Source organism: Podarcis bocagei, assembly GCF_964188305.1.
Source record: "Podarcis bocagei genome assembly, chromosome: 1".
Taxonomy (NCBI): domain Eukaryota; kingdom Metazoa; phylum Chordata; class Lepidosauria; order Squamata; family Lacertidae; genus Podarcis; species Podarcis bocagei.
This window is the reverse complement of record NC_138125.1, coordinates 141935010-141961379: the sequence shown is the minus strand read 5'-3', so window position 1 is coordinate 141961379 and position 26370 is coordinate 141935010. Positions and strand designations below refer to the sequence as shown.

Genomic DNA, 26370 nt, shown 5'->3' with positions numbered 1-26370 from the left:
CGCGAGATGTTGCCTGGAGGGAGGCGGGCGAGTCGGGCGGCGAGAGGCGGGGCGGCAGCGGCGAGGAGAGGCCGCCCAGCGCGGGGCTCTCGCCGTCTGCCTGCCTGGCTGCCTGCGAGCTCGGCGGGCAGCGCCTCCGTCCGCAGCGCCCGCCTCGCGGCTCTCATTCCCTGCCCCTGCCAAAGCTCACCCAGCCAAGCCGCGCTCTCCTTCCTGCCTCGCTTTGCTGCCTCCTCCCCCCCCCACCCCCAAAGCTTGGAGGTTCCCCAGCAAGGGGGAGGGAAAAAAATTGAAACTTACACTTTCGTGCGTCCCTCCCGGCGTGACGCTGCGCGCTGACGTCACGGGGCTGTAATGGTGGTGTGCCTCGAGATTTTTTTCATCAAACAAGTGTGCCTTTGCCCAAAAAAGGTTGGGAAACACTGCAGTTTAGACATTAACTTGCCAACTGGTACAATTAATGTAAATATCTGCAGAGTCGCCAGTCATGGCAGCCATTAAGTGACTTTCTTCTTGAGTGCTTTCATACATCCTGGCCATAATAACTGCCTACTCTAGTCACAGGTCAGCCTGCTGTGGATATTTATAAGTTAATGTTTTGTGGCTACATTTCCCCATAATTTAGCTATTTCTAGTGTAAAAGGAGCAAAATCCTTATCCAAGGTTATGGCAATTTCTCCTATCAAATTGAAGGGGAAGAAAATCCATTGTATTGGAGCCCCAGACAGTGTAGCAGTGTTACCCTTCCAGTAGCATCATTTTCCTTGTTCAATTCAATGGGAATTTCATAAAATGTAAAAGAGTTCATTTGAAATTTATACTCCATTTTCCAAGAGGCTGCTGAGAGGCAGCATTCGGGGTGTATCAGCTGTATCCCTGTTTAGAAGTTGTGGAGCAGCAAGATGTGAATGATCCAGGATGTCAAGTTTTGTTGCCAGATTCAGGGTTGGCCCACCCATGAGACAAGGTTGGGTGATTGTTTCAGGTGGCAGAATCCATAGGGTCAGCGTATGCAGCCTCCAAAGAATGCACTGCCTGATGTTGCTGCCACTGCAATGGCAGCAACTGCTGCAGAGTGCTCCTTGGAGGGCAAATCTGCCGTCTCCTTGGCAGCCCCCACCCCAAATGCTGCCTCTCAGCAGCCTCTTGGAAAATAGGAAGTGTTCCTGTTGTCCTCCCTCTTTCCCCCCTTTATCTCCCCCTCCCCATTCCTGATATAGATCTTCACTCACCCATTCTTCCCTTGCAGGATGGGGTGGGGCACCATTTTGTTGTTTGCCTCAGGTGTCCCAATGCCCTGGCCAGATTGTTTTGCCTCCTTGAGGTTTGTCTAGCAGTGAGATCTCTAGCTCTTTCTTAATCTCCTTTTTAGCTCATACTTCCTTATTTCTTTTTGCTACCTCTATCCCTTAGAGATGGGGTGGGGAAGCTTTGGCCCTCTGGATGTTGTTGAGCTACATCTCCCATCAGCCCCAGCCAATGTGGCCAATGGTCAAGGCTGATTGGGTTGTAGGTCAGCAACATCTGGAAAGCCAAAGGTTCCACACCCCTTCCTTATAGAGGTGGCTGGTAGCCATAGTACTTCCGAGTATCTGCAAAGAGACTGCACTACAATTCTTAGAAAGCAGTAAAGTTTCTCTCACCAGCCCTCATTTTTTATGCCACCTTTCAATACCAATGAGTAAAATAGGAGAGAAGGGGTTAAAAGTCAAAGAAATCATAGTATGTATAGCTCTGCTAGAAACATTGGGCCCTTTGACATTAATTCTGAATAATTCCTGCACATTTCCTCTTCTCATGTAGTTTCCTCTTCTTGATGCCCTGCAGGGGTCAGCAGTATTTGGTTTCACTGGACTTCACTGTTTCTTCAATCAATACTCTTCTTGTACTTAACTGCAATTATACTGTTATTCCACTGTATAGTAAATTTTGCAGTTATACACACTCATTCCTATGCTTGTTACCTTCTCACCCCCATGGGGGAATATACTTAAAGTAGGTTATTTTAGGTCTGTATTACAAATGGAAAGCATTACATTAAACCCTGCAAGGGTTGTGGGTTCAAGTTCCACGTTGGGCAAAATGTTTCCTGCATTGCAGGGGCTTGGACTAGATGACATTGTCCCTTCCAACTCTGAAACTCTATGATTCTCTCACCAAGCAATGGCTCCCCCAAGGGTAAAAGAGTAATGAATATCAATCTATTCTCCTATTACTGATCAATCCTACACATATCTACTCAGTAGTAAGCCCTCAGTAGTAAGTACATTGAGTACAGGATAACTGCCTTATCCCCTTCACCATCTTGTGAGGTAAGCCACAGTTACATTTTGAAAATGGTAGACTGAGAGATGGTGACATGCCTATGGTACTACATTGCAACAGTAATCAGGCCAAATTCTATGATTATCCAATACATTAGTTTTACATTAGTTTCTTAATCATAGAATCATAGAGTTGGAAGAGACCACAAGGGCCATCGAGTCCAACCCCCTGCCAAGCAGGAAACACCATCAGAGCACTCCTGACATATGGTTGTCAAGCCTCTGCTTAAAGACCTCCAAAGTAGGAGACTCCACCACACTCCTTGGCAGCAAATTCCACTGTCAAACAGCTCTTACTGTCAGGAAGTTCTTCCTAATGTTTAGGTGGAATCTTCTTTCTTGTAGTTTGGATCCATTGCTCCGTGTCCGCTTCTCTGGAGCAGCAGAAAACAACCTTTCTCCCTCCTCTATGTGACATCCTTTTATATATTTGAACATGGCTATCATATCACCCCTTAACCTCCTCTTCTCCAGGCTAAACATGACCAGCTCCCTTAGCCGTTCCTCATACGGCATCGTTTCCAGGACTTTGACCATTTTGATAGCCCTCCTCTGGACACGTTCCCGTTTGTCAGTGTCCTTCTTGAATTGTGGTGCCCAGAACTGGACACAGTACTCCAGGTGAGGTCTGACCAGAGCAGAATACAGTGGCACTATTACTTCCCTTGATCTAGATGCTATACTCCTATTGATGCAGCCCAGAATTGCATTGGCTTTTTTAGCTGCCGCGTCACACTGTTGGCTCATGTCAAGTTTGTGGTCAACCAAGACTCCTAGATCCTTTTCACATGTACTGCTCTCAAGCCAGGTGTCACCCATCTTGTATTTGTGCCTCTCATTTTTTTTGCCCAAGTGCAATACTTTACATTTCTCCCTGTTAAAATTCATCTTGTTTGTTTTTGCCCAGTTCTCTAATCTGTCAAGGTCATTTTGAAGTGTGATCCTGTCCTCTGGGGTGTTAGCCACCCCTCCCAGTTTGGTGTCATCTGCAAATTTGATCAGGATGCCCTTGAGTCCATCATCCAAGTCGTTGATAAAGATGTTGAATAAGACCGGGCCCAAGACAGAACCCTGTGGCACCCCACTAGTCAATCTTCTCCAGGATGAAGAGGAACCATTGATGAGCACCCTTTGGGTTCGGTCAGTCAGCCAGTTACAAATCCACTGAGTGGTAGCATAGTCAAGACCTCATTTTACCAGCTTCTTTACAAGAATGTCATGGGGCACCTTGTCAAATTCCTTGCTGAAATCAAGGTAGGCGATATCCACTGCGTTCCCTTCATCTACCAGGCTTGTAATTCTGTCATAAAACGAGATCAGGTTAGTCTGACATGACTTATTTTTCAGAAATCCATGCTGACTATTGGTGATCACAGCATTCCTTTCTAGGTGCTCACAGACTGTTTGCTTAATGATCTGCTCCAGAATCTTCCCTGGTATTGATGTCAGACTGACTGGGCGGTAATTATTTGGGTCCTCTCTTTCCCCCTTTTTGAAAATAGGGACAACATTTGCCCTCCTCCAGTCTGCCGGGACTTCGCCTGTTCTCCAGGAATTCTCAAAGATGACTGCCAGTGGTTCTGAGATCACATCTGCCAGTCCTTTTAATACTCTTGGATGCAGTTCATCTGGCCCTGGAGACTTGAATACATCTAAACTAGCCAAGTATTCTTGTACTATCTCCTTAGTTATTCTGGGCTGTGTTTCCTCTGCTGAATCATTTGCTCCAAATTCTTCAGGTCGGGCATTGTTTTCTTTATCGGAGAAGACTGAGGCAAAGAAGGCATTGAGGAGTTCAGCCCTTTCTGTGTCCCCTGTTTGCATTTCACCATCTTCTCCTCTGAGTGACCCCAGTTTCTTTGTTCTTCCTTTTGCTACGAACATACCCATAAAAACCTTTTTTGTTGCTTTTAACCTCTCTAGCAAGCCTGAGTTCATTCTGTGCTTTAGCTTTTCTGACTTTGTGTCTACACGTGCTGGCTATTAGTTTGAATTCCTCTCTGGTGGTTTCCCCCCTTTTCCATTTTTTGTACACATCCTTTTTTAATCTTAACTCAGTTAAAAGTTCTTTAGATAGCCACCCTGGCTTCTTTAGGCACCTTCCATGTTTCCGTCTCATTGGTTGTGCTTTTACTATCTCCCTCTTAACAGACTCCCAGCCATCATGAACTCCCTTTCCTTTTAGTATTACTGTCCATGGAATCTTCTTGACATGAGCCAACAGTGTGACGCGGCAGTTAAAAAAGCCAATGCAATTCTGGGCTGCATCAATAGGAGTATAGTATCTAGATCAAGGGAAGTAATAGCGCCACTGTATTCTGCTCTGGTCAGACCTCACCTGGAGTACTGTGTCCAGTTCTGGGCACCACAGTTCAAGAAGGACACTGACAAACTGGAACGTGTCCAGAGGAGGGCAACCAAAATGGTCAAAGTCCTGGAAACGATGCCGTATGAGGAACGGCTAAGGGAGCTGGTCATGTTTAGCCTGGAGAAGAGGAGGTTAAGGGGTGATATGATAGCCATGTTCAAATATATAAAAGGATGTCACATAGAGGAGGGAGAAAGGTTGTTTTCTGCTGCTCCAGAGAAGCGGACACGGAGCAATGGATCCAAACTACAGGAAAGAAGATTCCACCTAAACATTAGGAAGAACTTCCTGACAGTAAGAGCTGTTTGACAGTGGAATTTGCTGCCAAGGAGTGTGGTGGAGTCTCCTACTTTGGAGGTCTTTAAGCAGAGGCTTGACAACCATATGTCAGGAGTGCTCTGATGGTGTTTCCTGCTTGGCAGGGGGTTGGACTCGATGGCACTTGTGGTCTCTTCCAACTCTATGATTCTATGATTCTGTAATATTTCTGGGTTAGCGGAGTTTGTAACCTGAAGCATATGTAACCTGAAGCGTATGTAACCCGAGGTACCACTGTAATGTGTATTGCATCAGCCTCTTTGGATTCAATCATGGAAACATTGTGACCAGATAATAAATAAATCAATAGCTCAGTTAAGAAACTTAAACACTATTGATAAATACCTGATAAATACCTTACAGGGAGATTCAGGAAGGTTGCAGAGATATCATTTGGATGTGGAACACTGAAAACTCGGTCATACAAATGCTTGGTGGTTGCTCTGGTGGTTTGCTTTTTAGTTTTGCTTTTTAAAAGCCATATACTTAAGTAAGTTGACCAAGATAATTGTGCCCTAACTGGGACTTGAACTGCAGCCATGACATCTTTTGGAGTCCTTTGGTACTTCAGTTTACTTCTGGCAGTTTTGCTCTTTGTGCAGCCAAAGTATCTTGGCTGTGTCTGTCTGTCTAACTGCAATTTGGTGCCCTTGAGATGTCGTTGGACCACAGTCCTCTTCATCGTTGACCATTGTTGAAGCTGGCCTATGCCAAGTCAGACCATTGGCTGAAACTATCACAGTATTGCCTACACTGATTGGCAGTTGGTCTCTTAGGGTTTTAGACAGAGATAGAATCTGCAATGATTTAAGGAAGCAAGGAGATTCATATGTGAGTAGAAGCTCCCATAGCAAAAGTAAGAAGGTTATTAACAAGTACAGAAGGTAGCAGAAGGCGACTGTAGCTTGATTAAGCTGACGCATAAAACAGTGAGATTGTCTGTTGCAGTTTCCATTGAGACTGGAGAATGACAAGCCTAGTCTGGACTCTTACATAGGGTAAATTCATAGACCTACGTGTATTCTGCAGTGAATTAAATGTATCAGATGGTCTGGTGCTTAGGAATTAATTTGGAGAAAGAGAACAGGATTTTGGAGAGTTGTGTAACTCCTTATTAAGTACTTCTGCTCGTGTTAGCTCTTGCAGCCTAATAAAACATTGATTAATACCATATCTGTATGAAGAGGCTTGTAGTTATAGCCTTGCTCATCCTCAGTTTTAACAGAAGAACCTGGGCATCTTTAGAAGTTGCTCATTAAGAAAGGAGAAAAAGCAGATTTCATCTGTAAATGGAGTTGACTTAGAACACATCTTCAATTGCTCCTTCTGGAAGTTTTGCACAAACCTTTGTTATTAAAATAATATATGTAAGCATAAACTAAAGTTTGTACATATAGCTGCTGTTATCTCTGATTCTAAGCATCAGAACTACATATGAGTTTCATAAGAATAAGATCATTTTCTACTTTAAAATGTTACTTGAGATTATAGGCTGCCAGGTTTTCTTAGAACGCATATTCTACTTTATGCTGAATGAGACCAAAACTTCAAGTTCTATAGGAGTGCATTTCCATGAAGGTTTGATCTTCAGCACCTTTCGATTTATCAAGTGCTGAACAACCTTGAACAGGGTATGTTGGGAGTACTTCTCCAAACGTCTCATTTCAACTTTTTTATATCAGTACAGACACCAGGTATCAAGTACTGAAAAAGTGGTATATATAAAAAGTGGTATATATACCGTATTTTTCACTCTAGAGGGCGCACTTTTTCCCCTCCAAAAATGAAGGGGAAATGTGTGTGCGTCCTATGGAGTGAATGAAGGCTTTCGCTGAAGCCTGGAGAGTGAGAGGGGTCGGTGCACACCGACCCCTCTCGCTCTCCAGGCTTCAGGAAGCTATCGGCAAGCCTGCGGAGCCTGGCGGGAACTCCCGCCGGGCTCCGAAGGCTTGAGGATAGGTGCTTGCAGCCCGAAGCCCGGGGAGCAGGGCACTGTGCGCCCCGGGCTTAAGGCAGCTATCCGCAAGCCTGCAGAGCCCGGCGGGAGTTCCCGTCGGGCTCCGTAGGCTTGCGGATAGGTGCTTGCAGCCTGAAGCCTGGGGAGCGCGGCACTGCTCACCCCGGGCTTAGGGCAGCTATCTGCGAGCCTGCGGAGCTTCCCCAGCCCCAAGGCTAAAAATGAAGCCAAGACAGCGAGCGGGATCCATCCCACTCACTGTCATGGCTTCTTTGCTCTTTGGGGCTCGGGGGGGGGATAATTTTTTTTCTTTATTCCCCCCCCCAAAAAAAAAACTTGGTGCACCCTATGGTCCGGTGCGCCCTATAGAGCGAAAATACGATACCCAATTAGAGGAGACTTCCTAGACTCTTGAACCATAGTTTCCTGTGGGAAACAGCGTTTGGAGAGCTGGCCACAACTCCTGATATGTCATCCTGGTTTCTAGACATCACTTAAGCTGCAGTTTCCCAGTTTGGATGTCACAAGAAACAATGTGATTGGGTTCCCAAACCCCACCCGTAGCCTCATGCACATGTGCCCCTATTTTCATCTGTGAAATGTTGCAGGGCAAGGTACTGTATAGTTGGACCACAGAACAGGTCAACTTTGAAAATGAGTTTCGAAATGTGGAAATACCATCTTAAGAAATACCATGAGGAAAGTATCCCTTGTGTTGTGATCCTAATTTGGGTTGTAGGTACTGCAGCTGATTCTCGCTCTCTCTTTCTCTCCTTCTCTCTCTCTCTCTCTCTCTCTCTCAAAAAAGACACAGAGAATCCCAACTACAGGTTTTAAGCACACAATTAAGTCATGTCCAGCTTAGCCCTTTTAGAGTGCCTGCAGAGCAAGCTATACCTGTGAACCTAACACAAATTACTTTTTAACAAAGCATCCCCCCAAGGCATGGTTACAAAACAAATAATGGGACTTGACCCTGGCAAGTAGAGACAGTAGGTGTGTTTATACAGAAAATGACTCCTGCTCATTTTACTGTTTGGCCAAAATGTTCTGCAGGATTCACAAAAAGATGCAAGGGAAGAGGAACAACAACAAAAACCAAAATGCAAGAATTTAACAGGGTGTGTCTTTCAAAAAACCACCTGTAATTCAATTAGCCCAAATACATTTGTTTTTTAAAAAGCCAGCATATTTGAAGAGTCTAATATTTTTTGAGTCAGAAGTATTGGCATGGACTATGTTTTATTACAGCAAGGTTCATCTTAGTTTTGCCTTGGGTGTCAGTTTCTTTAGACGGACTGAGTCAACGTAATTCTTGAAATTTCTGAGGCATCTGTGGTTGTTAGGTTGCTGAAAGTTAAAGGACTTTTCACATTACTACAGAATTTTTTTTTCCTGCTTGCAAGGTTTCCTTCTGAACTAAAAGTCATATTATGTGGGCTCTACAACAATGCATAGGATTTTGTACAGTAAGCCTGCAACTTACATTTTTCAGTAAGTAAGCCTGCAACTTTTTTTCCTGGACGCCAAGCCCCGCTGAATGTGCACAAGTTAAATGCACATAGGTTGTGGGCTTATTGTAAAGCAGTTTTTCATGGTTGAGAGAACAGAAATGCCCTAGGGAGGAGCAGGACTGTAGTCCTTGCCATATCCAATATACCACAGGTACTATATTACTTTGGCATGATCATTCTGCTTATCCGTTAGCATTGAGTAAAAAGGCCTTCTGGACTGTACCTTTTAAAGATGTAGAGGAGCATTGTTTCTTGTCTGGTATTACAATTTACCTCTGTTTTATGAAATTATATTCGTTTGGTCAGTGTCATATAGAGCGCAGTATAACACTGGGTCCCCGTCCCCCCCAGTATAGTCTTTGCTACATTTTGCCTTTATCACTTAAATGCTGGCACAGCATGTCTGAAAACTGGCCCATATGAGTATTTTCAGTTTCTAACTTTAATTAACTTCCCTCTCTTTCTTTTAGACTGTAGAAAACCTGCCGAGGTATTCACTGGCTGGCAAATCTACCCAAAGGTAGGTATCTTTTTTGTGATAGTCTAAGCCCGTGCAGTGTAAAAATATTCTGTGGATGTCTGATTGATCTGGAACATGTTCCTTATTACAAAGCTCTGATCTCTATGCTACCAAAGAGAGAGAAAGAACTTAATAGATTCCTTCTAAGAATGTATCATGTGAGGATGCAGATGGGGGATTGCATATTGAACCCTTCAATCCTGTGCATAGAATAGAATCATAGAGTTGGAAGAGACCACAAGGGCCATCGAGTCCAACCCCCTGCCAAGCAGGAAACACCATCACAGCACTCCTGACATATGGTTGTCAAGCCTCTGCTTAAAGACCTCCAAAGAAGGAGACTCCACCACACTCCTTGGCAGCAAATTCCACTGTCGAACAGCTCTTACTGTCAGGAAGTTCTTCCTAATGTTTAGGTGGAATCTTCTTTCTTGTAGTTTGGATCCATTGCTCCGTGTCCGCTTCTCTGGAGCAGCAGAAAACAACCTTTCTCCCTCCTCTATGTGACATCCTTTTATATATTTGAACATGGCTATCATATCACCCCTTAACCTCCTCTTCTCCAGGCTAAACATGCCCAGCTCCCTTAGCCGTTCCTCATAAGGCATCGTTTCCAGGCCTTTGACCATTTTGGTTGCCCTCCTCTGGACACGTTCCAGTTTGTCAGTGTCCTTCTTGAACTGTGGTGCCCAGAACTGGACACAGTACTCCAGGTGAGGTCTGACCAGAGCAGAATACACTGGCACTATTACTTCCCTTGATCTAGATGCTATACTCCTATTGATGCAGCCCAGAATTGCATTGGCTTTTTTAGCTGCCGCGTCACACTGTTGGCTCATGTCAAGTTTGTCGTCAACCAAGACTCCTAGATCCTTTTCACATGTACTGCTCTCAAGCCAGGTGTCTCCCATCTTGTATTTGTGCCTCTCATTTTTTTTGCCCAAGTGCAATACTTTACATTTCTCCCTGTTAAAGTTCATCTTGTTTGTTTTGGCCCAGTTCTCTAATCGGTCAAGGTCGTTTTGAAGTGTGATCCTGTCCTCTGGGGTGTTAGCCACCCCTCCCAGTTTGGTGTCATCTGCAAATTTGATCAGGATGCCCTTGAGTCCATCATCCAAGTCGTTGATAAAGATGTTGAATAAGACCGGGCCCAAGACAGAACCCTGTGGCACCCCACTAGTCACTCTTCTCCAGGATGAAGAGGAACCATTGATGAGCACCCTTTGGGTTTGGTCAGTCGGCCAGTTACAAATCCACTGAGTGGTAGCATAGTCAAGACCGCATTTTACCAGCTGTGCATGCTTACTCAGAAGTCAGTCCCCCTGTGTTTAGTGGGACATACTATCAGACAAGTGTACCAAGGATTGCATCCTAAATATTCTGCCACATCAAAAAGTCCCTGCCCATAAGTAAGGCACAAGAATGTCTAGCCTAGGCTTCTGCCTGAGGTGCTATTTAGTGTGTGTTTGTAAGCATAAGTGCCAACATAAAATCCCCTCATTTGATTTTGCAGTTTCATAAGGACCATGCCACGAGCTTCTGAATTTAACAAACAAAAAGAACACACACACACTCTCTCTGTATAAAATGCTGAACTTATTCTTGACTCAGACTAAGTGTGGGTGGGTTTTGGAATGGGGCACAAACTCCAAAGAAAACAAAACTCCCACAGTGAGTTTGCTGATTGATTGATTGATTTACAGATACTTTTGCTTTCAGAGAGACCTTATTTTACTCCCAGCTTCTGTTAAATACATTAAAAAGCTGGGTACGCTGAGTCAAATGCTGTAGCTTGAGTCCAAAACACAGCATTTTGCTCTCTTACCATTTATCAGATTTGGGTGAACAGCTGCCAAGAACGTTTTCCAGCAAAAGGAGCTGGTAGACATTCTGTCAGCTATGAGACAGGATGGATTTGTTCAGGGTTCTGACCTTTTCTTGGTCCAATTTTATGCTGAAGCTTATTTGAGAATACATTAATAAGAATCAGAAGCTCTATTAGAAATACAAACTTGTTGATCTCAACTTAGTATTTTTGGCACAAATTTCAACTGCATTACTGGTGCACCTGAATCATGTAATCAGACATCCTTTTTTAGGAGGTAGAATGACTCAAGCTGACAGCATCTCATTGTGCAAGATAGGCTTGGGTCAGTTTAGCTGCTACTGTAGCAAATATTTGAATGTGTGAAACATGATGGTGCTGTGAGTACATTGCTCCCCTGCATTCATTCCAGGAGCGCCGACTTATAAAAAATATTGGGGGAGCCCGTGAAAGCTCATGAATAATAAATAAGCTCATGAATATGCAGATAAAGTGGCGCCGCCTCCTCGTGAGCGAATAGGGGAGAGCGTGCTGCGCCTATTAATCAGCTCCGAAGGAAATTGGGTGGAGCTTTTGCTCGGGAGGGAGGGCAGGAGGCATGCAGCCCGACCCTGTGCATTTTGGGCTGGGGGAGGGGCGGCGGTGGCGCTCTGCTGGAGGGGCGCCCGAGATTATTGGGGGGCGGAGCCCCCCAAACGAAATTTTGAGGGGGCTCGGGCCCCCTCAGGCCCCATGGAGTCGGCACCTATGATTCATTCATTACACCAGGCTGAAGGTTGGAGCAAATTGGAGTAATGAAAATACCTTGGGGTATATGTTAAAGTTATACTGGTATCTGTTGGGAATTGGGAGGATCATAGGTTTCCCGTTTCCTGGGACCTTGTTTTCCTTTTGATTATTATGTATGCTTTGGAAGCGATTCTGTGGAACATGTATGTGGGTTGCAGATGAGCAGGTACTCAGCTTGCATTTCTTTGGCAACTTGATATCTGTGTATTGTTCAGTGGAATATTTTCCTCCTATCTAGCGTAGGGGCTTTGTTCCTTTACACGAGGAGGCAGGCACTTGTGCAGTGGTAAGTCGATGGTTCCAAGTTCTTCTGCCATGGTTGTACAATGATTGCAGGAGCACTGTGGTTTATGCAGTGTGCGTGGCTGAAGCTGGAAAATCCCCAGCTTGTTAACAGGCACCTTCTGCAAGTGGCAGAGGGTTGTGTGCTGCAGAGGTCAGCCGGGCATAGAGGCTGGAAACTAAAGTGCAGAATGCTAAGATGAAATTTTACAAAATAAATGGGGGGGGATCACTTTTGACAGAAAGGCAAAACCCAGATATCTGTTGTTACTTTTTGATAAAGCCCCATCCCCTTAAGGTAGACTAGGGGTAAACACTCTATAATAAGCATAATGTCAACTAGAGTGACAGGATGTCAAAATAATAACAAAAATTAAGATATACAACCACTTGATTATATTTTTGCTCTAAATATTTGTTTCTCACTTCCCTCTGGAAGAAAAGCAAAGTGTGTGTGTGATTTTTGACCTGTCATTGAATTTTTAACCAAGTGCATAGACTTCTCAAGGCAACTCGAGGCCCATTAATGGTGTGTCCTCTCTGTCCTGCTAGCTAGCTTTTGGTCTGCCTGTGGGAAATACAAATAGATACAGATTTTCACACTGGATGAGTTCATTGGGGAGACATTAGGTTTTTCATTTTGTCATGTTATCAAGCCTCCCAGTATGCAATTCACACATAAGAAGTTGGATAACATGAGAAGAAGACAGGTTTGTGTGGGAAAGGGGTTTGCAGTTAACTGCTGCAGTAAACATTATGCGTTCCTTCCAAAAGGACTTATAAATGTTTCACAAAGAGGTATTGAAAGAGTTGGAGATACTAAATTAGTAAAATACTAATAACACAAATGTAAAATGTTAATAAGAATTCTGTTGTCTAGATTTTTAAATATCAGTTCAATGCAGAAAATGATTTAAGCATCAAACAACTTTCACATTGCCATTCTCATTGTACTTAGAATGTTCTTACAGGGTTCAGATGTGGGTGCTTGCTTTCCCCTCAAAAACTCCTGCCACCCCCTTTGCCTTTTAAAGGCTCACATTTTATGAAGCCAGGATCCATTCAAGTCCCCTTCTTTCCATCTCTAGAAGTTGTCATCATGAGCAGTTTAAGCCCTCTTCAGACATTGACCCATGTCAGGCCAGTTTCTGAAGGGATTGTGGTGCTATTTTTGTAGAAAAAGAGGTGCCAAAATGCCTCCTTCATTGTCAGAGCTGCTTCCAGGTCCCAGCTCACAGAGGACCACGCTGGCCGGTATTACTGTACAAAAGTCTTTATTGAGTTACAAGTTCCATTTTCAAGCCGCAGCGTGCAGCTCTACGTCTTAGAAGCTAGACCGGCGAAGCTCCGTCTGAGTCTCCGCCTCCTGTACACCAACTTAATACTCTAGCCTTACTCCACCTCTTCCGTCTTCCCTTCCTCCTCTGGGTCCCTCTACCCCCCGTGGTCTCTTCCTTCCTGGACTCTTCCGACGCCGACCCCCCGGACTCTGCTCCCTCTTTGCGGCGGGCTTTAGGACCTGGCTCCCTATCCGGACTGCTTACTGTGCCGCCTTCCTGTGCATTTGAACTTGGCGCGCGCGCGCAGCCTTCGACCTTCCTCTTGACCGTTTCCTCGCTCCCCAATGGAGGTGTGGCCAATCCTAACTCCTGCCTTCCCGCTTGCGGCGAGCCGCCAGCTCCCGATGCCTGCGACCCCTCCCCCCTACTGTGCTCTGGTGGGGAAGCTGGTCCCGATTTCCAACTGCTGCTCTCTGAGTCTCCTCTGGTCCCTTCTTCCTGGTGTGTCCCCCTAGGTGCCCCCCTTGCTCTGACCACTGGCGCCCCTTTCTGTGAATCTTCCGATTCACTGGAAAGACTCGGAGATCTTGGGCCGCTGTCATCGCTCATATTTCCTTCGGATTCCTCCCCCTCGCTCTCTGTTTCCTCCCTTTCCTGTGCCTCTGCTCCTGAACCCCTGACATCCATTCCCCCCTCGAAGCCCCCCCTTCCCCCCTCCCCCCTCCAGGCGTGGGTGTTGGGTGCTCCGTTGTTACGGGGGTAAGTGCCGGATATAGTTCGTTTCCCGTGGCGTCCATCCAACTGGACAAGTCCGGCTCTTCTTCCCTGCACTCGCCGACGTCGATCTCCTCTGCTTCCATCTCCGTGCCGCCGTGCTCGAACCCAAGGTCCTCCTCGAACACGTCCATGTCCGTCTCGTCATCGGTCCCTCCTGGGGGCGTTGCTCGCCCGGGACCCTCCAGCCACTTCCTGCGCCACTGCTCCTCTGGTCGATCATCCCACCAATACGAGGGTTCTGAGGCAGATCCCGAGGGTGACCCCTCCGGGGAGCGTGTGCCCAGTGTCGGCTCCTCGTCCGAGTCAAACCCCCGGAACGTGCTGGCGGAAAGCGTGGGTGTGAAAAGCCAGTCGTCGAAAAACTCGGCTGGCATGGGTCTGTGTGGGAAAAGGGCATGAAACTCGTCTTTGAGCAGAGGTTCTTCCAAAGCGTAGCCCGGCACCCAGCTGTTGGCACTGGCTGGGGTGCCCTCTCTGGCGAGAAGGTATTCTACTCCCTCTTCCCCCCATCTAGAGTCTAAAATCTCTGTGACCTCGTTGATGGGCTCCCCCTCTGGCGACCCCCCCTGCGCGGTCCTTTCCCTGAGCGGGCTCGGTGCCGTCCCCGGCTCTTGAAACCTGTGAGGTGCCTTGTAGGGAGTGAGCACTGATCTATGGAATACTGGATGCATCCTGGATCCCTCCGGAAGTCTCAGCCGGAAAGCCACCGGATTGACCTGTGCCTCGACTTGGTAGGGCCCCAGCTGCTTATGTCCGAGTTTCTTTTTCGCTAACGATCTGGCCGGCACTGCCTGGGCTGCCAACCAAACCCAGTCTCCCACCTGTATTTCTTCCCCAACCCTCCTGTGTCTGTCAGCCTGCAGTTTGTATGCGTGCTTAGCTAGCTCTAACTGCCTTCGAAGCTGGTCGTGGACCTCCTGCAACTCTGACGTGAAAGCGTCCGCTGCCTGTGGCTCCCCCTCCCCCACTCTCTCTAGTCCCGGGAAGGTTCTGGGATGCCTCCCATTGTTGGCGAAGAACGGCGTCACCCCAGTGGACACGTGCTTCGTGTTGTTGTAGGCGAACTCGGCGAGTGGCAGGTAGTCCACCCACGTTGCAGGCTGTTGATTTGCGTAACATCTCAGGTACTGCTGCATGATGGCATTGACCCGCTCCGCTTGTCCGTTGGTCTGCGGGTGTCTCGCCGACGCTAGGTTGATCTTGACGTTCAGGATGCCCATCAGCTTCTGCCAGAAGTTCGAGATGAACTGTCGCCCCCGGTCGGACAGTATAGACCGAGTCAGCCCGTGAACCTTGAACACGTGATCTATGAACAGTTTGGCGGTCTGTTCCGCCGTGGCCACCTTCGCACACGGAATGAAATGTGCCATTTTGGTTAACAAGTCCACCACCACTAGCACTGCTGTCTTGCCCCTCGAGCTGGGCAGATCCGTGACAAAGTCCAGGGCCACCCTCTCCCACGGTTCGAGCGGAGTTTGTAGCAGTTCCAGCAGTCCCGCCGGCGGTTTATGCACTGGCTTAGCCCTCTGGCAGGTGTCGCACCTCGCGACGTAATCCGCTACCTCCCCCCGCATCTTGGGCCACCAGAAGTCTCTGGCGACTAATTCTATCGTCTTTTCTGTGCCAAAGTGCCCGGCAGTGGGTGCGTCGTGCAACTGCTGCAGTACCTTGGCGCGGAGGTCGTCTCCCGGCACGTAGAGGGCCCCTTTGCGGATGAGCAACCCCTCGCGTATCTGGAACTCTTCGCCCTTCGCCGTGCCTCTGTGCACCTCCTCCATCTTCGCTCGTGCGAAGGAGTCTTCCTGCAGCGCGCTACGTACAGCATCCAGGTCTACGGTTGCCGAAGCGCACGCCCACGCTTCTGGTGCGAAAATGTGCTTGGCCGCCGCTGGCGTCGCCTCCTCGAGGTATTGCGGCTTCCTGGACAGTGCATCCGCCATGACGTTGTTGTCACCAGGGACGTACTCTATCCTGAAGTCGAAATCCGCAAAGAACTCTGCCCAACGTATGTGCCTCTGGTTCAGGAACTTCGCCGTGCGCCAGTACTCCAGATTCTTATGGTCCGTGCGGACCTGCACTGGGTGTTTGGCTCCGATCAGGAAGTGCCTCCACACCTTGAATGCTGCATGAATGGCAAGCAACTCCCTGTCCCAGATGGCGTAATTCTGCTCCGACTTGCTGAGCTTCCTGGAGTAGAAGGCGCACGGCCTCCAATCCCCATGCGGGTCTTGCTGCAACAGGACTGCTCCCACAGCTCTGTCTGAGGCGTCTGTTTCAACCCTCATCGGTTTGCCGGGATTTACATGCAGTAGCTGCTCTTCGGACGCGAAGAGACGCTTGAGTTTCCGAAAGGACTGCTCCGCCTGCTCCGTCCAGATGAATTTCTTCTTCTTGGAGCTGAGCTTGTCGGTAATGGCCGCCGTCTGCATCGCGAACCCTTTGATGAACTTGCGATAGAAGTTGGCAAAACCGACAAACCGCTGGACCTCCTTCCGGCTGCACGGGCTCTTCCAGTCCAACACTGCGCGAACCTTGGCGCTGTCCATGGCGAGCCCCTTGTCCGACAATTTGTAGCCCAGGAAATCCACCTCCGTCACGTCGAACTGGCACTTCTCCAGCTTGGCGTACAGTCTATGCTCCCGTAGCCTTTGCAGAACTTCCTTGACGTCACTGTCGTGAACCTCCTGAGATTCTGAAAATATCAGGATGTCGTCCAGAAAGCAGACACACTTCTTGTAGAGGAGCCCCGCTAACACGTGATGCATGAAAGCTTGAAAACAGTGGGAACCATTTTGTAATCCAAATGGCATAACTCTGTATTCGTAGGTGCCCAGGGGTGTGAACATGGCCGTCTTCCACTCGTCGCCCTCCCGTATGCGAATAAGGTTGTACGCCCCTCGCAGATCCAACTTGGTGAACACACGTCCCTTGCGCACCGTCGCGAGGAGGTCGTCGATTTTGGGCATGGGGAAAGCCGTGGGCTTGGTTTTTGAGTTCAAAATCCGATAGTCCACCACAAGTCTTTTCTGGGGCATGTCCTTCTTCCTCACAAAGAATACGGGACTGCCCCCCACTGCCTTGGACTCCCGGATGAATCCGCGCTCCAAATTATGATCTATGAACTCCCTGAGTTCCTGCATCTCATCTTCAGACATGGAATACAGTTTCCCTGTCGGCAGCGTCGCCCCTGGCAGGAGGTCAATCTTGCAGTCATAGGGCCTGTGGGGAGGCAGCTTGTCCGCCTCCTTCTCGCAGAAAACTTCCAAAAATTCTGCGTACTTGCGGGGGACTGCTTGCAGCGTGCCCAATTGCAGCTGTGCGTCCTCTTCTTCCCCCTCCGGTCTGGACAGGATGCAGTGTTCTGCACAGTAAGAGGAGCCGAAGGTTAGTTGCCGCTGGTACCAAGCCAACGTTGGACTGTGCCTGTCCAGCCAACTCATGCCCAATACTATAGGCGTGTCCGACAGCTGGGTGACATTAAAGCTGATGACTTCTCTGTGATTGCCAATTTGCATCACCATCGGTGGCGTTTGCTTCACCACCTGCCCCCCTAGCAATTCCCTGCCATCCACCGTGACAACCTTCAGGGGCAGCGTGGCTGGCAGTAGCGTTATATTGTGCTGCTCGATGAAATCCTGTCCTATAAAGTCCGCGTTGCTACCAGAGTCAATGGTAATTGGCACTTCCATTGTAAGTCCATTGGGTAGCTGGAGCGATGCGGTGAGCTGCACTACTGGTTTGGGCGGGAGGGGGTCTGTGGGCTGCAAAATCTCTGGGGACTGCTTCACTGACTCGTCTGGCTGGGCCCCAGTGCCTCTGTTTCCAGCCAGACTCCGTCGTTTCCCTGCTGTGGTTCTCTCTGCTGAGTTGCTTCTGTTACCGTCACGGAGGCTGCAGTGTGCTTGTGGAGCCTCCGGGGACACTCTTTCGCCATGTGCTGAGGACTGTCACAGAGGTAGCACTTCCTGTTCCCTCTAGGAGGCTTCACTTTGACTGCTCCCGGTGCTAGGGCTCTGGTTGCTGATTGAGCCCTGGCACCTCCAACCTCCATAGGTTCCCCTCCTCCTCCTGGTGGAGGCGTGGAGTGCGCACACGCTGCATCCCTGGGAAAGAAGGAAGGTGCTCTTGCCGCCTCGCGTCCTCCACGCCCTTCGTCCCTGCTCCATGGACGGTCTTCTAGCCGCACCCCAATCGTCAGCGCCCTCTGAACGATCTCCTGAGTGCTCCGGGGTCTCTCCCCCCTCGCAATTTCGTCCTTTACTGCACTGTTCAAACCTTCCCAGAAAAGGTCTCTGACTGGAGCTGAATCTTTGTCCCATTCCAGTGCACTGACCAGTGCAAAAAAGCGGGAATGATACTGCCTTACACTGGCCCTCCCTTGTTTCAGCCCGTGTATCTCTTTTCTGGCGATATCAACGTCTATATTTGATAAAAAACACGAATCCATCGCTTTAATGAAGGCATCCGCACTTCGGAGTGCCGGATCCTTATCTCTCCACAGATTGCGCAGCCACGCTTTAGCGTCTCCATGCAAATGGGATAGAATAAACCCCACCTTCTCTTGCTCATCTCTAAAGTCTTTGTCCAGCAGTTGCAGCGCAAACTGCACATCTGCTCGGAAGTTGGGGTACTGCTGTAAATTCCCATCGAAATGAGATACAAGGCTGCCTCCTCTTCTCCCCAGCCCAATTCCCTCCGATTTGGGTCCCGGTTGCCCCTGCTTTGTAAGCACTTCCAACCTGACTTGGAGATCCTTGTAGGCGGCGGCCGCTTCTTCTTCCCTCTTCCTGGATGCGAGTATCTCAGTGTTTAGATGTGACACTGCATTTTGCAGGGCTGCTATCTGCTGTTCAGTATTCATCTCGTCCGACTTTCGTGAGCTCGCAAAGCACCAATCTTCACCCCTCGCTGCGTCCACTCACGCTGCGAGGCTTTTGGTGCAACTGGGGACGGAGCTTACTGTCAGAGCTGCTTCCAGCTCACAGAGGACCACGCTGGCCGGTATTACTGTACAAAAGTCTTTATTGAGTTACAAGTTCCATTTTCAAGCCGCAGCGTGCAGCTCTACGTCTTAGAAGCTAGACCGGCGAAGCTCCGTCTGAGTCTCCGCCTCCTGTACACCAACTTAATACTCTAGCCTTACTCCACCTCTTCCGTCTTCCCTTCCTCCTCTGGGTCCCTCTACCCCCCGTGGTCTCTTCCTTCCTGGACTCTTCCGACGCCGACCCCCCGGACTCTGCTCCCTCTTTGCGGCGGGCTTTAGGACCTGGCTCCCTATCCGGACTGCTTACTGTGCCGCCTTCCTGTGCATTTGAACTTGGCGCGCGCGCGCAGCCTTCGACCTTCCTCTTGACCGTTTCCTCGCTCCCCGATGGAGGTGTGGCCAATCCTAACTCCTGCCTTCCCGCTTGCGGCGAGCCGCCAGCTCCCGATGCCTGCGACCCCTCCCCCCTACTGTGCTCTGGTGGGGAAGCTGGTCCCGATTTCCAACTGCTGCTCTCTGAGTCTCCTCTGGTCCCTTCTTCCTGGTGTGTCCCCCTAGGCGCCCCCCTTGCTCTGACCACTGGCGCCCCTTTCTGTGAATCTTCCGATTCACTGGAAAGACTCGGAGATCTTGGGCCGCTGTCATCGCTCATATTTCCTTCGGATTCCTCCCCCTCGCTCTCTGTTTCCTCCCTTTCCTGTGCCTCTGCTCCTGAACCCCTGACATTCATTCTCTTAGAATGGCAATGGTACCCACCTGAGAGGTGCCAGAACTGAGTTCTGGCAAGTTGTGGTTGGGGGGGGGGAAGCCTTGAGCATATCCAAATATGGGTCTTCTTTTACCCTCTGTTTTGGTTATCTGTTTACTCTTTTATGGTAAGGCATAAGCAGCCACCCCACAATTGCATGAATAATGTGGGGCCGTGTTTAGCCCTCAGACACTGAACTTTGGGAAACCATGTTTCAGGTAATCTGCAGATACTGCAACAGCAAGAAGAATTCATGCAGGGCAGGATTCAGCCACGCTGCTGCATGTCTGGAATACTGTCTGCTCGTGCAACAGGACTCCCTCCTCCCCATGCGCCTCCCATTCTCCCTCAATCTGCTCTGGAGGGCTGCAAGAGTGGACCTCATTCTGTGTATGCATATCCCACTCGGCTCTGCACTGAATTCCACTCACGTTTCATACATTTCTCAGATGCATGGATGGACTAGAGTATCAAAACATTCTTACTGAAGAACCTTGTAATATATGAAATCTCACAAATCATTATTACCTTGGCTCAGAAGCACCTCTTCTGCTTTGCTGATTATATTATAAATAAAGAAGCAGGTGTGATGTAAGTGTTCTTCTTATTTTTAATGTCCCTATATAACCTTTAAGCTTCAGAATTTGCCAGTCCTTAGAGGCAACTTCAGATTACACACAGAGAGACACAGAATCCAGTAGTCAGGGAAAATACTGTAGTTGCTAATCCCACCGCAGATGCTAATCCCACCGTAGAGATACTTGCCGTGCTGCTAGTTCCATCTGTTCAGGAGGTGTATCAAGGGCTGCCTATGGCATGGCCTTTGGGGTTGTGGCACCAAGTGTCTAGAATTACTCTCCTCTCCCGTAGAATACGACCCATTTCTCCACTGAAGGCAAGTGATAGCTGTTTTATTTTGTCAAGCTGTTGCCGTTAAGAGTAGAAGAATGAACCTGAAATAGCTGTTGGTCTAAGATGACTTTTGAGTGTCTTCAAATTGTATTTTTAATGTATTTTAAGACTAGTGCAGCCCAAGAGGTTATCATCTTGAGAGTGCATTGCAATGTATTTTGCATCCTTCATTGCCTTGGGAGTAGGGCAGGGTTGACTTTCAGATACAGAATGATTAAATATACATCCTGATTTTCATTTAGCTTTCATTGTTTGAGGGAAATGTTGTTGTGCACTGTGGTTTTACAGCATTCGTGGATTCCTTGAAAGCAAGCTGATGTTTCAACTTGAAATGTATCACTGTGTTCACAAAATGCACAACTTTATTTATTTGGAGTATATCCCCCACACCCCGCCAAAAAGAAAATTTAAAAATCCTATGGATGGCCATGCTATCATTCTAATATTTCAGTGAAGTTGGATGGTACCATATAATTTGCATTGTCATTTCCCCTTTGAAAGTGGATGCAGAGGTTGAACTGGTATTTAACCTTGGCATGTAGGATTGAGTACCAGTATGTGATATCTCAATATTCACTGAAGTTACTCTGTTGCAAATCAACGAAGCAACATACAGAATGCTAAATTAATGAGTTAATGCAATGACTACTCAACTGGGTTATAATTAACTGAAAATTAAATTGTCAGGTAATTTGAAGTTTTGTGGGGTTTTTTTGGAAAAATTATGTTTTGCCTGTCAGGGACCTCAGAGCAGCTGCCAAGTCTTATAACAGCCAAGGAAGCTGCATTGCACTCTGGTAGTGACTTCCCTCAGGATGCCATAAGCTCCAGAGCTGAGCAGTGATTTGGCCATTAGTCTCTGACTCCTAAATGTAATTCTTTAGCAACTTCGCTTTCCCTCAGGTCACATGGGGAGTCTGTGGTGAAACTCCAAAGCTAATTTTAATCCTTTGTGGTTTAGGGCTGAACAAGGTGTCTTGTGGAAATGTGGTGTAATTCACCTCCCTGAACAATTTTCATTTCTCAGATGAAAAATGGGACAACGCGTGTACGTTTAAGGATGTTAACAGTGTTTTTTGCCTACATTCTGCCACTGGCCTAAGAAAGCTTCCCACGCTCCTCCATCTATTTTGAGCACCCACATTCTCCTGCTGCAGGGCCTGAGCTTCTGCCTTTTCACCCAGCCCAGACTTTGCTGGGGTTGCTCTGGACATGAGCCCTGGAGAAGTACTCTTAAGAGGGAAGCTTGCATGAACGTGGAAAGTCCTCACTATCGAAAGGTCCTGATGATTCTTCGGGAAATCTGAAGTAAACCATGACAGGTCTGGCTTGGATGCCTTTTGAGCTCCTCTTTTCCTTGCATGTAAAGGATACTCTGTGAAACATTTTTAGAAAGTTCCCCCCCCATTATCCCGCTTTGACTTCCAAATATAGTATCATTTGATGAAATGGCTTCTAAAGTTTGAAATAAAGCCATGAAAAGTGGTTTTTTTAGGGCTTCAAATTTTATTCAGCTTCAAGCAAAGAATGAGTCACCTCACACTTTACATTGATTAGTTATTAGTGGGGAATCACCTTTAATCCCAGAGGCTAAGAGTGAAGGGTTGGTGTTTTTATTTTGTAAAGCTGTTCTTGACTGGTTGAGAGCCTTCATTTTCTTTATCATGGGACCTAGTTGAGGATTGCTCATGCAACAAGCACTCAGTGAAGGCTGTTTCCCCTTCAGCTAGATTTCCCCCTGGGCATTCTTGTACAGAAAATGATCTGAATACATAAGAAAATTTCAACTCAAAATACAGATGCTGGTAAGAGGCTCTAGAAGTAAGCATAAAGAAGGATGAAGAATAATAAATCACTTGGACTTCCGGTGGAGCGCGATCTCGCCGCAAGCGGGGATTTTACCGCAAGGAAAATCCCGGGCTATTTCAGAGGAATAGGGGGTGTTACAGGCCGCAGTAGCCCCCTAAAATACCTCTGGTGGGTGTCCAGAAGGTCAGGTCCCCGGCGGTACCAGAAGCGGTTCGCCCGGCCGTCAGGTAGATTCAAAAAGAAGCGAAGAGAATGGCGGAGCGGATCAGCGGGTCGAGGGAAGCCATTATCTACCTCCGAATAGCGAAGCCCTGAGCTTGCAGAGGAAGCGCTTCACTCTCAAATTAAAGAAATCCGGCTCCAGATTAATTATAAATTTGAAGTCTGAAAACAACAAGGAGGCTCCGGAGAGAAAGAAATTTATACGGAGTTCAGCTGTCAGCCGAAATCAGCTCAGACGCAGCGCTGCACGCAGAGCGGAAAAAGGAAAGTGAGTTGCTCTAGCGGCTACTGTTTCTTTCCCCCCACTAACTCTTCTAAAAAGTAACTTTTTAAGAAGATATACTATATTAAGGACAATACTAAAGCAAATAGGGGAAACAGAAAAGCAACTTTTTGTTTAAAATTTGAAGTCTTTGATGTAACAGAGGAGGCAAATAGAGGAAGGAAGCGGTTCTCTACTTTCACTTTTAAAGAACAAAGGACAGTGAAACGAAAGGGAAGCCTTCGACTCCATTGACAACTTTTAAGCATAGTTAACAGCCAGAGGATGTATTAATGAACAAGCACATTTTGGATTGGCCTTATTTGTTGCTTTAATTTATTTTCTTTTTTCCTTTTGAATCTTTGCCATAAAGAAGGAAAAAGTATGTAAGAGACTTCAACTAATTAGGACATTTTCACAATTTTTATAACTTTTATAACTACGCCACACCAACACGGATTTAGGACCTCTAGTGGTTGGAATGAGATGGTACAACTTGTTTTTTTTCTACTCCTTCACTGATGGACATTGAAAGCTGGATATAAAATTGGACGTAAATTGGATAATAAGGATTTACAACTGTTTTGTCTTCTTCCATCTGTGGGATTGGGTTTTGGATTTTATTTTCTTATATTTTCACGCCATTTATAATTCTCCCGAATTTTTATGGTGAAAACTGGATAGAAAATTGGCTATAAATCTGACAATAAGGGTTTAACTACTTTGTCTTCTTCATCTACGGGATGGTTTTAATTTTTTTTCTACTTTAATATCTACGTTCTCCGGTCTTGAAAGAAGAGGGATCTAAGTCAAATTAAGTTTATCTTTTTGGAGATTGCTTTAGGCCCCCTGTTGGATTATCATAGAAGAATTTAAATTTGGAGGGATTTAACTGAAATAGAATTTGAGCTTAAAGACATAATTTGCAGAACAAAATAATCCAAAAGGAGGAATAGCCTGATTGGTGGCAAGAAGACGAATCTGCATTGACATTTGGTTGTATATACAACTTAAGGACTGTTAATTATTTTAAAAGTTATAAATTAGAAAATTGGGTAAATTTAAAATTCGAAGATTGGATTGATAAATATTGACTGCTCTATTTGACAAATATTTAATAATACTGGAGGGTTCTACGGTATTTCGAAGAGGTGTCAATTTTGTTATAGGAGACTGGTGGACATAAAAGGTTATTGTGTAAGAATTTTTTTTGTTGGGCTAGTTAGATTAAAATGTCGAATCCACCAAAGAAAGGGATGGATGGGGGGACACCAACAGAAAGGAAAGGGTCTAAGCAAGAAGCAGATTTCAAAGCAGAGATTTTAAGAATGTTTGCAGAAATTAAACAGAGTGAAAAAAATTTGGAGTCAAAATTAGAGCACGTTGATAACAAGATTGGAAAAATGGATAAAAAAATTGATGAAACAGTCAGTGAGTTGAAAGGGCAAATAAAAGACGTGTCTAGGAGAATGCAATCTTTAGAAGAGGGGATGAAGAAGACAAGATTGGAAATGAAAGATGTCAAACGGGAGGGGGAAAAGATTAAAGTAGAGATGATGGAACTGAGTAAAGCGCAAGAAGAGATGAAGGATGTAATAGCCATGAATGAATTGAGGCAGAGGGAGGTGAATCTGAGGTTTAGAGCCGTGCCAGAGACACAAGGAGAAAATATTAAAGAGAAATTGATAGCAGAATTAGCACAATGGATGGAACTACCAGTAGAAGAAATGGCAAAAACAGTGCAAAATGCATTTAGAATGAGAGTAAGAACAGCAAGAAGCAAGAAGATTTGCAGGAGATTGTTTGATCACATTTAAAGATTGAGAAATGAGAAATATGATTCTACAAAAGAACAGAGAAAAGAGATTTCATAATCATTTTCAAAGATATACCAATCAGATTACTCAAACGAAGAGACCCATATAAACCATTGGTACAGACTCTGAAGAAAAACAGCATTGAATTTAGATGGGAGTTTGCAGAAGGAATCTCTTGCGTATAGAAGCAAGAGGCACAGATTGACAAGCCCAGAGGAGACTGGGAAATTTCTGAGAAAATATAAGGCATTAAGAGCAGAAAAGGATGAAACCAAGGGAGCAGACGGAGGAGCACCAGGGGGGTCAGAACCAGAGGAAGAAGAGGGAGAGAATGGAAAGAAGAGGAAGAAGAAGGAGAAGAAGAAACAGCTAAATTATAGAAAAATAAATAAAATTTATTTAAAATCAGGACATCATGGCGTTAAAAATTTGGAATTGGAACATTAATGGGATGAATGATAAAAAAGAGGAATAAAATTGAACAATTTCTAAAAAAGAAAAATTTAGATATCATTTGTTTACAAGAGACACATGTGGCAAGAAGACACAAAAAAATACTGATTAACAAAAGACTAGGAAATGAATTTATATCTTCAGACAAGGAGAAAAAAAGAGGAGTGGTCATGTATATAAAAAACAAAATTGAAGCTCAACAAATCTTTAAAGATGAAGAAGGAAGGATAATAGTGGTACGGATCAAATGGCAAGGAGAAAACTTGATTATAGTCAGGATCTATGCACCTAATGGTAATAAGACTGAGTTCTTTAAAACTTTGGAAGAAAAACTATTTGAACACATGGATCAGAAAATTATAATAATGGGTGATATGAATGGAGTGGTCTCACTAGAAATGGATAGACTTAGAGAGGGAACAAGTAAAAAAGGGAAACTACCCAAATCCTTTTTCTCAATGATAAAGAATTGTAACTTGATAGATATTTGGCGACTCAGACACCCATTGGACAAACAGTTTACTTACTTGTCAGAGCTGCTTCCAGATCCTAGCTCACAGAGGATCACGCTAGCCAGCGGTCACTTTATAAAAGTCTTTATTGAGTTACAGTTTCCATTCTCAAGCTGCTGCGCGCAGCTCTACGTCTTAAGGGTTAGACCGGCGAAGCTCCGTCTGAGTCTCCGCCCCCTGTGCACCAGCTTACTAACCTAGCCTTACTCCACCTCTTCCATCTGACCGTTCTTCTCTGGGTCCCTCTGCCCCCCGTGGTCTCTTCCTTCCGGGATTCTTCTGACGCTGACCCCCCGGACCCTCCTGTCTCCTTGCGCCGGGCTTTAGGACCTGGCTCCCTTTCCGGGCTGCTTACTGCGCCACCTTCCTGTGCATTTGAACTTGGCGCGCGCGCCCAACCTTCCACTTTCCTCCTGACCGTTTCTTCACTCTCCGATGGAGGTGTGGCCACTCCTGACTCGTGCCCTCCCTCCTGTTGCGAGCTGCCAGCGCTTGATACCTGGCGCCCTTCTTCTCCCCTGCTCTCTGTTGGTGACGCTGGTCCCGATTTCCAACTGCTCCCCTCTGAGCCCCCTCTGGACCCTTCTTCCTGGGGTGTCCCCCTAGGCTCCCCCCTTGCCCTGGCCACTGGTGCTCCTTTCTGTGAATCTTCTGATTCACTGGAAAGACTCGGAGATCTCGGGTCGTCGTCATCACT

At 46.7% G+C, this 26370-nt stretch overlaps 1 protein-coding gene across 23 annotated transcripts in view; it reads left to right on the top strand.

The window, feature by feature from the left end:
* The first annotated feature begins 8949 nt into the window (after nucleotides 1-8949).
* The window catches only part of MAP2 (microtubule associated protein 2), a 282714-nt gene continuing 265293 nt past the window's right edge, over nucleotides 8950-26370 (top strand). For all 23 annotated transcript variants that reach the window (XM_081189952.1, XM_081189950.1, XM_081189942.1 and 20 more), the window contains exon 1: nucleotides 8950-9001. The gene's annotated coding sequence lies outside the window, so the exon portion shown is untranslated. The remainder of the gene's footprint in view (nucleotides 9002-26370) is intronic.